Below are 14,241 nucleotides of genomic sequence, written 5' to 3'. Positions count from 1 at the left end.
GTGGAGTTATGCTGAGGCTTGGAAGAGAAAACTAGGGCTTTGTTTATTTTTATATCATTGGAGATCAAACCCAGGGTTTTTTGAGTGGTAGACTCTACCAGATTTTACCACTGAACTACATCTACAGCCTTAGAAAGATAATGCTATTATACAGAAACAGTATTTACGTACTCTTCTTTAACCCCACCCCCATGTAGTGCTTAGTTAGTGAGTGATATTGTTTAATTGGTCACCTTATACGGGTAGTGAGTGAGTGAGAGAGAGAGAGAGAGAGAGAGAGAGAGAGAGAGAGAGAGAGAGAGTGTGTGTGTGTGCTTGAGTGTGCATGAGCACTGGATTGTTTTTATGTAAAATGGGAACAGGTTGGAATCATTTTGGTAGAAGGAACCTCAGCTGAGAAAATACTTCCACCAGATTGGGTTGCCTGTAGGCAAGCCTGTGGTGCATTTTCTTGATTGATGATTTATGTAAGAGGACCCATCTCACTGTGGGTATTGCCACCCTTGTGCTGATGTTTTTGGATACTATGAGAAAGCATGATGACCAACCAAAGAGTACATATGGAGGGACCCATGTCTCCAGCCTTGTATGTAGCACCTTTTCAGGCATCAGTGGGAGGAGAGACCCTTGTTCTTGTGAAGGCTTGAAGTCTCACTGTAGGGAATACCAGGGCAGGGAGTTGGGAGTGGGTAGGTGGGTGGGGGAGCACCCTCATAGAAGCAGGGGGAGGGGGATGGGATAAGGGGTTTCTGGAGGGAAAACCAGGAAAGGGGATAACATTTGAAAAGTAAATAAATGAAATATCCAATAAAAGAAAATATTTAAAAATAAAACAATAAAATTAAAATGCTGAAAAAGAGAAAGAAAGAAAGAAAGAAAAGAAAGAAAGAAAGAAAGAAAGAAAGAAAGAAAGAAAGAAAGAAAGAAAGAAAGGAAGGAAGGAAGGAAGGAAGAAGGAAAGGAAAGGAAAGGAAAGGAAAGGAAAGGAAAGGAAAGGAAAGGAAAGGAAAGGAAAGGAAAGGGAAGGGAAGGGAAGGGAAGGGAAGGGAAGGGAAGGAAAGGAAAGGAAAGGAAAGGAAAGGAGAAAAAGAAAGAAGGAAAGCAAGCAAGCAAGCAAAGAAGCAAGGAAGCAAGGAAGCAAGGAAGCAAGGAAGCAAGGAAGCAAGGAAGCAAGGAAGCAAGGAAGCAAGCAGGATGAATAAGCCAGGGGAGCAAGCAACAATTTTTTTGTGGTCTCGCCACCAGTTCCTGCTCTCAGGCTTCTGTGTTTGAGTTTCTGCCTTTATTTACTTCTATGATGGACTATTAAATAGAGGATAAACAAAATACATGGATCCCTCCCCAAGTTTCTTTGGTCATGGTGTTTTATGGCAGCAAGAGAAAGCAAAGACAATATTTGAAAAGAACCTAGCTCATCCTTTCTAAAACAGAATCCATATTTGTAATCTCTAAAGGAGTAATACCATATGAGGGATTTTATGCATTTTTAATAAAAATTATATATATTTGGAATCTGTTACATTCATGAGAAACAATAAATGACTGAAGTAAATGTAATGTAAAGTCCAGTTTAAAGGTGCAAAGAGCAACCATTTGAGCAGTAACTAAACTTGCTGCTATTGCCTGTCAAGACTCTAAATGTACAATTTGTAAGAAAGAGATGTGGAGAAGGCAAATGATATCTATCTCCTATAGAACTACCTGCTTTGTGTCTAATGCTTTCCTTTTCTGCTAAAGGCTTGGACTTTAATGTGACTCGCAGCCTCATATAACATTTTCACACACACACACACCGTACCACACCACACCACACCCCTGAGTCGGAAAAGATCTTCAATTCCCTGTTCTTGCCCTCTTGATTGGTTGTGGTTGCACCTCAGACTACAAGATAGTTCATGTTATGGGAGGCAATGGCATGCAACATGTGAAAGAGATGACACAACAGCTTATTTGGGGAAAAATAATGCTACAAATGTATAGTACTTGTGTGTGCCTCTCCCACTTTACCATCACTAGTTTGTCTCTCTCTCCTTCTCATTGATATGTATGTGCTGTTTGTAATAGCTATATAGATATTCTTGACACAGATAAGAATTCCTTCTAGTTGCAAAAACCTGCTGCAGCTTACTGGTTTTCTATCAAATTCTTTCTTTCTGGCTCTCCAGATCATCATCAACAAGTTTTAGCACATATGCTCAAACAGTGGCCTTTGATGAACTTCCAATAATGTTTTATCTATCCCTGTATTTCACTAAATAAATATGAAGCATTTTTCTCTCTCTTTTTAAAAATTTTATTGGATATTTTTTTTATTTACATTTCAAATGCTATCAGGAAAGTTCCCTATATCATCCCCACCCTACTCACCTGCCCACCCACTCCCACTTCTTGGCCCTGTAATGGGGCATATAAAGTTTGCAAGACCTAGGGGCCAATGATGGCTGACTAGGCCATCTTCTGCTACATATGCAGCTAGAGACATGAGCTCTGTGGGTACTGGTTAGTTAATACTGTTGTTCCACCTATAGGGTTGCAGACCCCTTCAGCTCTTTAGGTACTTTCTCTAGCTCCTCCATTGGGGGCCCTATGTTCCATCCTATAGATGACTGTGAGCATACACTTCTGTATTTGCCAGGCACTGGCATGGCCTCATATGAGACGGCTATATCAGGGTCCCTTCAGCAAAATTGCTGAAAAAAGCCATTGCTGTTCTGTTTAGTAATTTTTCCCCTGTGCCCATATCTTTGAGGATTTTCCCCACTTTCTCCTCTATAAATTTCAGTGTCTCTGGTTTTATGTGGAGGTCTTTGATTCACTTAGACATGAGCTTTGTAAATAGTGTCTAGGTTTGGTGACTGATTATGGGATGGATCCCCGGGTGGGGTAGTCTCTGAATGGTCCATCCTTTTGTCTTAGCTCCAAACTTTGTCTCTGTAACTCCTTTCATGGGTATTTTGTTCCCTATTCTAAGGAAGAATGAGGTATCCACACCTTGGTCTTCCTTCTTCTCGATTTTCTTGTGTTTTGCAAATTGTATCTTGGTTATACAAAGTTTCTAGGCTAATATCCACTTATCAGAGAGTGCATATCTAGTGACTTCTTTTGTAATTGGGTTAACTCACTAAGGATAATATCCTCCAGATACAACCATTTGCCCAAGAATTTCATAAATTCATTGTTTTTAATAGCTGAGTAGTACTCCATTGTGTAAATGTACCACATTTTCTGTATCCATTCCTCTGTTGAGGGACATCTGGGTTCTTTCCAGCTTCTGGCTATTCTAAATAAGGCTGCTATGAATATAGTGGAGCATGTGTCCTTATTACCAGTTGGGACATCTTATGGGTATATGGCCAGGAGAGGTATTGCTTGATCTTCCAGTAGTACTAAGTCCAATTTTTTGAGGAACCACCAGACTGACTTGCAGAGTGGTTGTACCAGCTTGCAATTCCACCAGCAATGGAGAAGTGTTCTTCTTTCTCCACATCCTTGCCAGTATCTGCTTTCACCTGAATTTTTTACCTTAGCCATTCTGATTGGTGTGAGGTGGAATCTCAGGGTTGTTTTGATTTTCATTTCCCTGATAATTAAGGATGTTGAACATTTTTTTCAGATGCTTCTCAGCCATTTGGTATTCCTCACTTGAGAATTCTTTGTTTAGCTCTGTACCCCATTTTAAGGGGGTTATTGGACTTTCTGGAGTTCAGCTTCTTGAGCTCTTTGTATATATTGGGTATTAGTCCCCTATCAGATTTAGGATTGGTAAAAATCCTTTCCCAATCTGTTGGTGGCCTTTTTTCCTTATTGACAGTGTCTTTTGCCTTACAGAAGCTTTGCAATTTTATGAGGTCACATTTGTCAATTCTTGATATTACAGCACAAGCCATTGCTGTTCTGTTTAGTAATTTTTCCCCTGTGCCCATATCTTTGAGGATTTTCCCCACTTTCTCCTCTATAAATTTCAGTGTCTCTGGTTTTATGTGGAGATCTTTGATTCACTTAGACTGGAGCTTTGTAAATTGAGATAAGAATGGATCAATTTGCATTCTTCTACATGATAACTGCCAGTTGTGCCAGCACCATTTGTTGAAAATGCTGTCATTTTTCCACTGGATGGTTTTAGCTCTAGATGAATTTGCAAATTGCTCTTTCTAACTCAGTGAAGAATTGAGTTGGAATTTTGATGGGGATTGCATTGAATCTGTAAATTGCTTTCGGCAGGATAGCCATTTTTATTATATTTATCCTGCCATTCCATGATCATGGGAGATCTTTCCATCTTCTAAAATCTTCTTCAATTTCTTTCTTCAGAGACTTGGAGTTCTTATCATAAAGATCTTTGACTTCCTTAGTTAGAGTCACACCAAGGTATTTTATATTATATGTGACTATTGTGAAGGGTGTTGTTTCCCTAATTTCTTTCTCAGCCCATCTACCCTTTGTGTAGAGAAAGGCCATTGATTTGTTTGAATTAATTTTATATCCAGCTACTGCCCTCAAGCTGTTTATCAGCTATAGGAGTTCTCTGTTGGAATTTTTGGGGTCACTTATATATACTATCATATCATCTGCAAATAGTGATATTTTGACTTCTTCCTTTCGAATTTGTATCCCCTTGATCTCCTTTTTTTGTGGAATTGCTTTGCCTAGGACTTCAAGTACTATATTGAATAGGTAAGGAGAAAAGTGGGCAGCCTTGTCTAGTCCCTGATTTTAGTGGGATTGCTTCGAGTTTCTCTCCATTTAGTTTGATGTTGGCTGCTGGTTTGTTGTATATTGCTTTTATTATGTTTAGGTATGGGCCTTGAATTCCTGATCTTTCCAAGGCTTTTATCATGAAGGGGTTTTGGATTTTGTCAAATGCTTTCTCAGCATCTAATGAGATGATCATGTGGGTTTTGTCTTTGAGTTTGTTTATATAGTACATTATGTTGATGGATTTCCGTATATTAAACCATTCCTACATCGCTGGGATGAATGCTACTTGGTCATGATGGATGATTGTTTTGATGTGTTCTTGGATTCAGTTTGCAAGGATTTTATGGAGTATTTTTGCATCGATATTCATAAAAAAATTGGTCTGAAGTTATCTTTCTTTGTAGGATCTTTGTATGCTTTAGGTATCAGAGAAATTGTGGCTTCAAAGAATGAATTGGGTAGAGTACCTTCTGGTTCTATTTTGTGAAATTGTTTGAGAAGAGTGGAATTAATTCTTCTTTGAAGGTCCGATAGAACTCTGCACTAAACCCATTTGGTCCTGGGCTTCATTTGGTTGGGAGACTATTGATGACTGCTTCTATTTCTTTAGGGGAAATGGGACTATTTAGATCATTAATCTGATCCTGATTTAACTTTGGTACCTGGTATCTATCTAGGAAGTGGTCCATTTCATCCAGGTTTTCTAGTTTTGTTGAGTATAGCCTGTTGTAGTAGGATCTGATGATGTTTTGGATTTCCTCAGGATCTGTTGTTATGTCTCCCTTTTCATTTCTGATTTTGTTAGGATGCTATCCCTGTGCCCTCTAGATAGTCTGGCTAAGAGTTTATCTACCTTGTTTTCCTCAGAGAAACAGCTCCTGTTTTGGTTGATTTTTTGAATAGTTCTTTTTGTTTCAACTTGGTTGATTTCAGCCCTGAGTTTGATTATTTCTTGCCATCTACTCCTTTTCGGTGAATTTGCTTCCTCTAGTTCTGGAGCTCTAGGTGTGCTGTCAGGCTGCTAGTGTACGCTCTCTCTCTAGTTTCTTTTTGGAGGCACTCAGGGCTATGAGGTTTCCTCTTGGGACTGCCGTCTTTGTGTCCCATAAATTTGTTTTTTTTTTTTTTGTGGCTTCATTTTCATTAAACTCTAAAAAGTATTTAATTTCTTTCTTTATTTCATCCTTGACAAAGGAATCATTGAGTAGAGTATTGTTCAGCTTCCATGTGAATGTTGGCTTTCTATTATTTATGCTGTTATTGAAGATCAGCCTTAGTTAGTGGTGATCAGATAGGATGCATGGGATAGTTTCAATATTTTTGTATCTGTGGAGGCCTGTTTTGTGGCCAATTATAGGGTCAATTTTGGAGGAGATACCATGTGGTGCTGAAAAGAAGGTATATCCTTTTGTTTTAGAATAAAATGTTTTGTAGATATCTATTAAATCCATTTGTTTCATAACTTTTGTTAGTGTCCATGTGTCTCTGTTTAGTTTATATTTCCAGGATCTGTCCATTGGTGAGAGTTGGGTGTTGAAGTCTCCCACTATTATTGTGTGAGGTGCAATGTGTGCTTTGAGCTTTACTGAAGTTTCTTTAATGAATGTGGCTGCCCTTGTATTTGGAGCATAGATATTCAGAATTGAGAGTTCATCTTGATAGATTTTACCTTTGATGAGTATGAAGTGCCCCTCCTTGTCCTTTTTGATAACTTTGGGTTGGAAGTCAATTTTATTTGATATTAGAATGGCTACTCCAGCTTGTTTCTTCAGACCATTTGCTTGGAAAATTGTTTTCCAGCCTTTCACTATGAGGCAGTGTCTGTCCTTTTCCCTGAGGTGGGTTTCCTATAAGCAGCAAAATGTTGGGTCCTGTTTGTGTAGCCAGTCTACTAGTCTATGTCTTTTTATTGGGGAATGAGCCCATTGATGTTAAGAGAAATTAAAGAAAAGTAATTGTTGCTTCCTGTCTGCTTGCTCACCCTCTGCAGTCCTCTAGCTGACCTGCACATACTGGTCTCCAAGGGACCAGGGACACAAGATGGCTCCCTCACCTACTCAGGCGGTCAGGGCCCTACTAGGTGGACACCTCTCCTCTGACAAGGAAGTTGCCCAGATGTCTGGAGCCCAAGATGGGGTCTGTCCCCGAAGCTGTGTAGCTTCTGCCTGCCCCAGAAGCTGTGTACCTTCTGCAGTCTGCACTCTCACCTGTGCAGACTGGTCTCTGAGAGACCTGAGACACAAGATGGTTCCCTTACATGCTCCAGCAGTCAGAGCCCTTCAGGGCAGACACCTCTCCTCTGGTAGGGAAGGTACCTCGATCTGGAGCCCGAAAAGGGATCTGTCCCAGAAGCTGTGTCACTCATGCAGTCCTCTCGCTCACCCTCCCCAGTCTGCTAGCTGACCTGTGCAGACTCATACAAAGCATTTTTAAGTATCTTTTCCAGGAAAGCAGTGTGTGTGTGTGTGTGTGTGTGTTTTCTACCATCTCTGAAGTTAAATACAAATAATTTGACTTTTGACATCAACACATTGTCATTGTTACCTCTGAAATTATGTATCCCAAAAAGTTTTAAGGAAAATTGAGTTGGTTTGTAGGAAACAGAGTAGTCCTTTTGGCTTGTGGACCCAGTAAGATAGAGCCATTGTTTGTTCCTTTCTTCACCCAACTATTAATTGAATATCAATTACATTTCAAGTGCTAGTCATCAATGGAGGTGACTAGAGAATGTCCTTGCTTTCAGGAGCTTTTATTCTTCAGTAGAGATGGATAAATATCCAGTGTTTCTCAACCTTGTTTGAGAATTCCAATCACATAACCACTGCCTTTGAAACCCAGGTTGCAGCCTGGGCATGGTGGTTGAGCATTCAGGTGTCTAAGGCAGGAACGCATGAGTTTGAGGTCTAGCCTAGACAAATAGCAAGTTCTAGGCCAGATTGAGCTACACAGGGAAGACCTTGCTCAAAATGCCAAGTGTATGGGTGAAGCTTCATAGTAGATTACTTGTCTAGCATGCACAATGTTTGATCCCATACCCAGCAAAATCAAGCAAGCAAGCAAACAAACAAACAAACTAACAAAAACGGTATCTGAAACCTGTTCCGGCAGTGTCTATGGTGGTCTTGTAAACAGTTGCGATAATCAAATGAAAGGGAAAATATAGAGTGTATTGCTAACTAATGGATGCATTGTAAGGTTACGTAATAGACAGAAAAAAATGAAAAAACCAGAATTGTACAGTAGTAGATACTGCTATTTTAAGTTGAAATTCCAGAACTTGCCACTTAGCTGAATGAAGGGTGAGGCCTCCACAGACAAGAGGCTTTTGCAGAAGTCTTGGCAGGCAGTACCGAGCCTGGCTCCAGTTCTTCACCTTCTGCACTTTTAGGGTGCCACATGCCTCTCTCACTTCATTTAATCTAGTGTGTGAGCATTTTGGCTTGGTGTTTTAACATTTTGTGGCAGAAATAGAGCCATGTTGATATTTGAAATCCTATAATCCTAGGACTGGGAAATGCCTACCAGATTGTAGTTGAAGCATTTCATAGCAATGAATTCAAGATCTCTCACAGAAACCACACAGGTATAGCTTGTTTCTTTCACCATTTTGGAGACAAAGAAGCAGAAATACAGAAAGATTAAGTAATTTGCATCTGCTCACACAGATAGGATCTTGCAGAACCACTGTCTTAAGTTGTGGGTGGATGGATGGATAGATGGGCAAATGGATGGGTGGACAGGTGTGTAGATGGATGAGATGGCAAGATTCAGCCTCACAGAGCTACCAAATGGCTTCTGTATTTTCAGAGAAATAAACTTCTAGGAGAATGGATTCTAATCAAAACATGTACATGCCATAGTAGATGAGTTAGGATGAAAGGAATGAGTGAGCTAGTCCAGGAGAAAGAATAGCAACTGCACAGAATAGCAGTTTGCTTGTCCAGGTACCAGCCTCCCCCCCCCCCCCGACCCCCCTACTTGAAAGCTGTCCATGCTTATTGGAAGCTGGAGGGCAAGAGAAACCAGATCCAAGAAACCCTTTCCTCTCAGGAGAGGCTGACAAGTTGTGCTTTAATCTAATTAATACATTCAGGAAATGGGCTGAGAGGAATGTGATTATTTAATTGTTCTGTTCAAAGGGTAAAAAAGCAGGCTATTAGTCTGAGGTCTTGACTCCAAGGTTCACTTTAGGTTGTTACCAAGGGGAAGGTTCAGGAACAAGAGTGGCTGATTGATTCTTTCCCTGCTGTTACCCTCATTAATTTACAAAGGTTCATTGTTGTGGTGCTAACTCACAGAGTCTGGAATGAAATGTAAAACAGATTTGAACTGATAAGAATTGTTTTGTATCTGCTATCCAGTAGTGTTTCTTCCCTCTGAGTTCCCTTCTAAAGATTTTCAGGTACATGAATTTCCAGTCTGATTATAATGAACTCATTTTCCACATGACAAAAATTATGTCTAATGATTAAACAGCAAGCAGGAAGTAGACTCTTGACATTTGACATTTCATTTCCAGTCCAGCATAAACTTGGCTGCCTCCGGACTTTCCCTATGGCTAGAGTAAAAAGAGTCAGGTCAAGTTTCCCTTCTGGGAAACAGGGAAAATAAGATGCAAATCTGAGCATCTTACCCAAAACAAACCTCATTCACATAGTGGTAATAGTGTGTGTGTGTGTGTCTGCCTGTCTGCCTGTCTGTCTGTGTACATGCATGTGTCTATGTGTATATGTGTCTGTATGTTTGTGTGTGTGTGTCTGTATATGTGTCTGTGTGTATGTCTGGGTCTGTATGTCTGTGTGTGTGTGTCTGTCTCTGTATCTGTGTATTTGTCTGTGTGTGTGTGTGTGTGTGTGTGTGTGACTGTGTGTGTGTCTGTGTGAGTGTCGGTATGTCTGAATGTGTATATGTATATATGTGTGTCTGTGTGTGTTTGTGTGTATGTGTCTCTGTCTGTGTAGGTGTGTGTGTGTTTGTTTGTTTGTGTATGTATATCTATTTCTGTGTCTATGTGTCTGTATGTCTGTGTGTGTATCTGGGTGTCTGTGTCTGGGTGTCTATGTCTCTCTGTGTGTCTGTATCTGTGTGTCTTTGTGTCTGTGTGTTTGTTTATGCATCTGTGTCTGTATGTCTGTGTCTGTGTCCATGACTTTATAGGTGTGGTGCAGAAACCAACACTGAGTCTCTTCCTTGATCACTTTCTATCTTATTTATTATTATTTTTTGTGATATGTCTTCCATAGAAGTAGACTTCTCTGTGATGCCAGCACACGGCTTCTGGTTTCTCATTAAGTGGATATTTGCCAGATTCCTTTCTTACCTTTAACTTGTCTTCAGTTTGATGAATCTTCTCTGGCTCCCTTGAGCAAAGTACTCAACAACTAATTGTGATGTCTCAGCTCCTCCATTAATGCCCACCACATTTTATCATAATTGCTTAACTAAGTGCATATTTTATGTAATTATCTGTATGTTCTTCATTGGGTTGTGAGCTTCTGAATGCAGGTGAGTCAATCACATCTTAAGGAATCTAAAACAAATTGCTACTGTGTTATAGAAATCATTTAATCTCAAATGGAGTTTTCTATCCAGCCTTTGATCACTTAATTCCCAGATAAAAGATACACAGTCTTTATATTTACTTATAAGCCTTAATCAGCACTTGATTTGGGTAGGTATCTACCTTGAAATCTATTAGAATCTATTTCTCCATCAATAATCCCAAATTATAATTTGCCACGTTCTCTCTGAGCAGCTCTTAACTCAAAGCCAGCCCTCATGGCCATGTATTCATAACTCATCTAACCCATGGAGTCTCTCCTTTCTCTACCTTCCTCTCTCCCCTCTCATGATCTCCTTTGACTCCAAGCTCAGGAACCCAAAAACCCTGCCTATTTCTCTTCTGCCCATCTATCAACTATAAGCATCTTTATTCACCAATGGGGAATAACTTGGGGGACAGCACTTGTGTATTTACAAATTCTGTCATCCCTGAAGACAACCAGGCCTTGAGGACCAGTAGTTAGCATTATCATACATAGCAAATGACCAAACCTCAACACGACTGAAACCAAATTTATAAGTAAAAAAATGAGTGACTAGTTCATCACATACGTTTGCGATGATCAAATCATATATCAAATGGGGCCCAGAGACCCCCTATGCTGGAGGTGACCTCAAAACCTCACCTATGAAGACTAGCTTTCATGGTACCAGAAGGTGCCATGCAAACTTCCAAAGAAGGGAAGTATTCCGGAAGAGCTTCTGGTCATGCTTAGGCAGCCATGTAGGTGAGACTTTATGAGTACATAAACAAATATTTCTACCCAAGTATGACACATATGAATCACATTAATGACCACCAAGATAACCCTCAGGGTGCAGTAGTGGCATACATTCTTTGGTAGTAACCAAAAACTCTCCAATTTGATTTAATACCCAATGCACATGTGAGAAATGATTCCTCTTTCTGAAGACGTATCCAACTAGCCAGAGCTAGTGAAGTCATGAATCTTAGAAAAGAAACTTCAGTCACCACTTTACTAAATCAATGTGCTCCACCCCAAATACTACATTGTAAATATTTCTCTTTATACCCACACAAAAGTATAGTTCCCACGCCTCATCAGGAAAACTCCTCTTTGCAACATGTGGAAATCATTACAGAAAACCACAACCAATCAAAATTTAGAGTTGTGGAGCCCAGTCTCAACAGAATCATCTACAGTACCATGCCTGTTATCTAAGACTCAGGGATCATTGTGAAAGAGCAGAAGGAAAGATTTTAAGAGTCTTAGAAAGGAATTTGCTGTGATATTGTATCTCTTACCAATTTCAGATTCTGTACTCATAAAGTCTCACCTACATGGCTGCCTAAACATGACCAGAAGCTCTTCTGGAAATGGAGTTATAGACAATTGTGAGGTGCTATGTGTTATTGGGAATTGAACCCAGGTCCTCTGCAATAGTTGCCAGTGCTCTTAGCCTCTGAGTCATCCCTTCAGTTCCCTCATCTATTCATGAAAATGCTTAGGAGTATTTTAGAAATCAGTTTCAGTGATGGGGAGTTAAATATTTGTCTTTCTGTAAATATAGTCATTCACTGTTTCTAAACTGGTTCTGTATAGAATCTTATGTTTTTGAAGAAGCAATTACTTATTCAACTAGCCATTCATTCATGCAAATGACAAATGCTAGACGTTTCAGACAGGGAGAGAGAGAGAGAGAGAGAGAGAGAGAGAGAGAGAGAGAGAGAGAGAGAGAGACCATTGCTACTGTTGTGGGTTAATATCCTTCATAGGCTTATATGTTTAAATACCTGACACACAGCTGGTGGCACTGTTTGTAGGCTGTGGAACATTTAGAAGGTGGAGACTTACTGCAGAAAGTATGTCACTTGGGGTGATGCTTGAGTCTTTGCCATATGATCACCAAACTTCCTGCTCTTACCATGCCTTCCCCATATGTTACCATGCTTAATCACTGTGATGGACTGTATCTGCCACTAGATGCAAGCCTAAATGAACTTCTTCTCTCTTAAGTCACTTTTGTCAGAGTGTTTAATCCCACTGAAAGACAAGTGACTGAGATAACCCTCATGGACCAAAGAGAAGTGAAATTATAAAGGGAATAAGAGTGATCCCCTGGATTTCCACATGCTGTCCCCCTTTGTCACTTCAGTGCCTGGTCAACTCACTGATCCTAGGTCATCCCCTATCACTTCATCCTTTCTTTAACATGATACTTTCATCTTTCCTTGGTTGAATCTTGCAAATTAGCGTGCCATGTGATAGACCTAGACTGGGATATGGAACTGATTATAGCTGCCCAGGTCTGCAAAGAAAAATGCAAAGGAGCAATCTTCAAATTTAGTCTTGGGACTTCCACCTTAGGGTCTCAGAACAGCTGTAGGTCTATGGTGTTTCTTTACTATTCAACCCTAAAACAGCATTGGGATAGAATCAAAGTATTTACATAAAATAGCAACTTCCTTTGATAGACTGTAACAATATCCTGTGAAAACCAGCTGGAAATTGCATTTTCTCCCTCCTCTGTAGTTTCTTATGGGAAAGAGATGCTTCATTCCTGTAATTGCTAAGAAAGGCTTTGGATTTCTTCACTCAAAACTGTCCAATTCAGTACCTCAGCTGACTTAACTGTTCTTGGGGCCTCTGGCTGTGACCAGTGGTTTCTGGTGATGGTTTTCATGAAAGGCAGCCTGTCTTTCATTGCCTCAGTCTGGCCCCTGCTCCCCATTGCCTATATACGGAGGTTAGCAGAGAAGGAGGTGGGGCGGGATGAAGGGTCAAATCTGTTACTTTTTATAGCAGTGGAGTGAAAATAATTTCCTGTGAAAGCTGAGGACATTCCTTCATTACTTGTGCTTCCTGCTCTGGGTCTTATATTCTGGGTGATTTTTTTTTTCTTTTGAAACTTCTATGGGTTAACTTCCTGTGCCAGAGGCTGCTGAGAGATAGAGTTTTACAAGCTCAGCCCACCTACCCAGCAATGAACTGGGAGCAACCATGAATGAACGGAAGAGAGCCACCTAAGCCATCCCTGAATATCTTGGACACAAGATCAAAATTGAAGCCTCAAAAAGGTATTCTGGGAAGAAGCCAACCACAGGATTTTAGGGTTAAAGAAGAGTCGCTGGAAACAATGTGATCTAAGTCCCTGCTCCTTGTATCCTGATGCTAATTATCTCTCAATTCCTCTCTCTCGAGTTGTACTTAGTGTGTATTTGCTGAGAGTCTGTTTATGATGTCTAAAGCTGATGTATAAAGCTGTGCGGAGTGGATGGGTCAAGCCACAAACACAATTCAAATAGGCTTCCTAAGAAATGTAATGTTCTTTTTTTTTTGCAGTCAAGGCTCTATCCAGGTTTTTCAATATCTTCAGGAATTTGTCTCTTTTTCTGAACCCCATTACTCACTGCTTTCATCAACTTTATTTCCTCATATAGGAATTTAGTAAACCAGATGGCTACAAGAAACTCCACGCATATGTACTTGGAGTTTTATCTTCCCTTAAAATGTTCTGTACACACCTGCAATCCCACTTAGAAGGCATGTGCATCAGGAGTTCAAGACCAGCCTTCTGCAACACAGTGAGTTTTAAGTCTTCAGTCTTGTCAACATGGACAGGAAAGGCATGTGTTACATCCTGACCCAGTTGGCATGGCCTTAAAGCGAACAGTTCTATTTCTAATGCCCAGGCTTATCATAACAAAACCTGGAGATGGTTTCACCTCTATCTGTATCACTTGACCTAAGAAAAGGGCAAGAGAAAAACTGTCTCATTTCCAGAAGAGATGAATCTTAAAAGAAAACCAACATTTAAAAGTGTGCCCAGCTTCATATAGGAGAAAAATGTGTTCCTAATGTTAACTAATTTGCTCACAGAGCTAGCAAGTATTTTTAATTGTCTTTCAAATGTGGATTTTATAACTTGGTGACAAGGGCCACCTTTGGCCACTTCACTTCCTCACTCAAAAGTTCAATATATATATTTCAACTATGTGCAATTGAATATGCAGAACAG

General features: G+C 40.1%; 1 annotated feature.

The window, feature by feature from the left end:
• Positions 8,481 to 9,332: an enhancer, noted in NCBI's record as "VISTA enhancer mm458". NCBI's record gives its function as "enhancer in: limb[7/8] | branchial arch[7/8] | other[7/8]" and the evidence as "EXISTENCE:transgenic organism evidence [ECO:0001131][PMID:17130149]".

The sequence above is a fragment of the Mus musculus genome, chromosome 15 (assembly GCF_000001635.26).
Source record: "Mus musculus strain C57BL/6J chromosome 15, GRCm38.p6 C57BL/6J".
Taxonomy (NCBI): Eukaryota; Metazoa; Chordata; class Mammalia; order Rodentia; family Muridae; genus Mus; species Mus musculus.
This window is presented reverse-complemented; position numbering and strand designations above follow the sequence as displayed.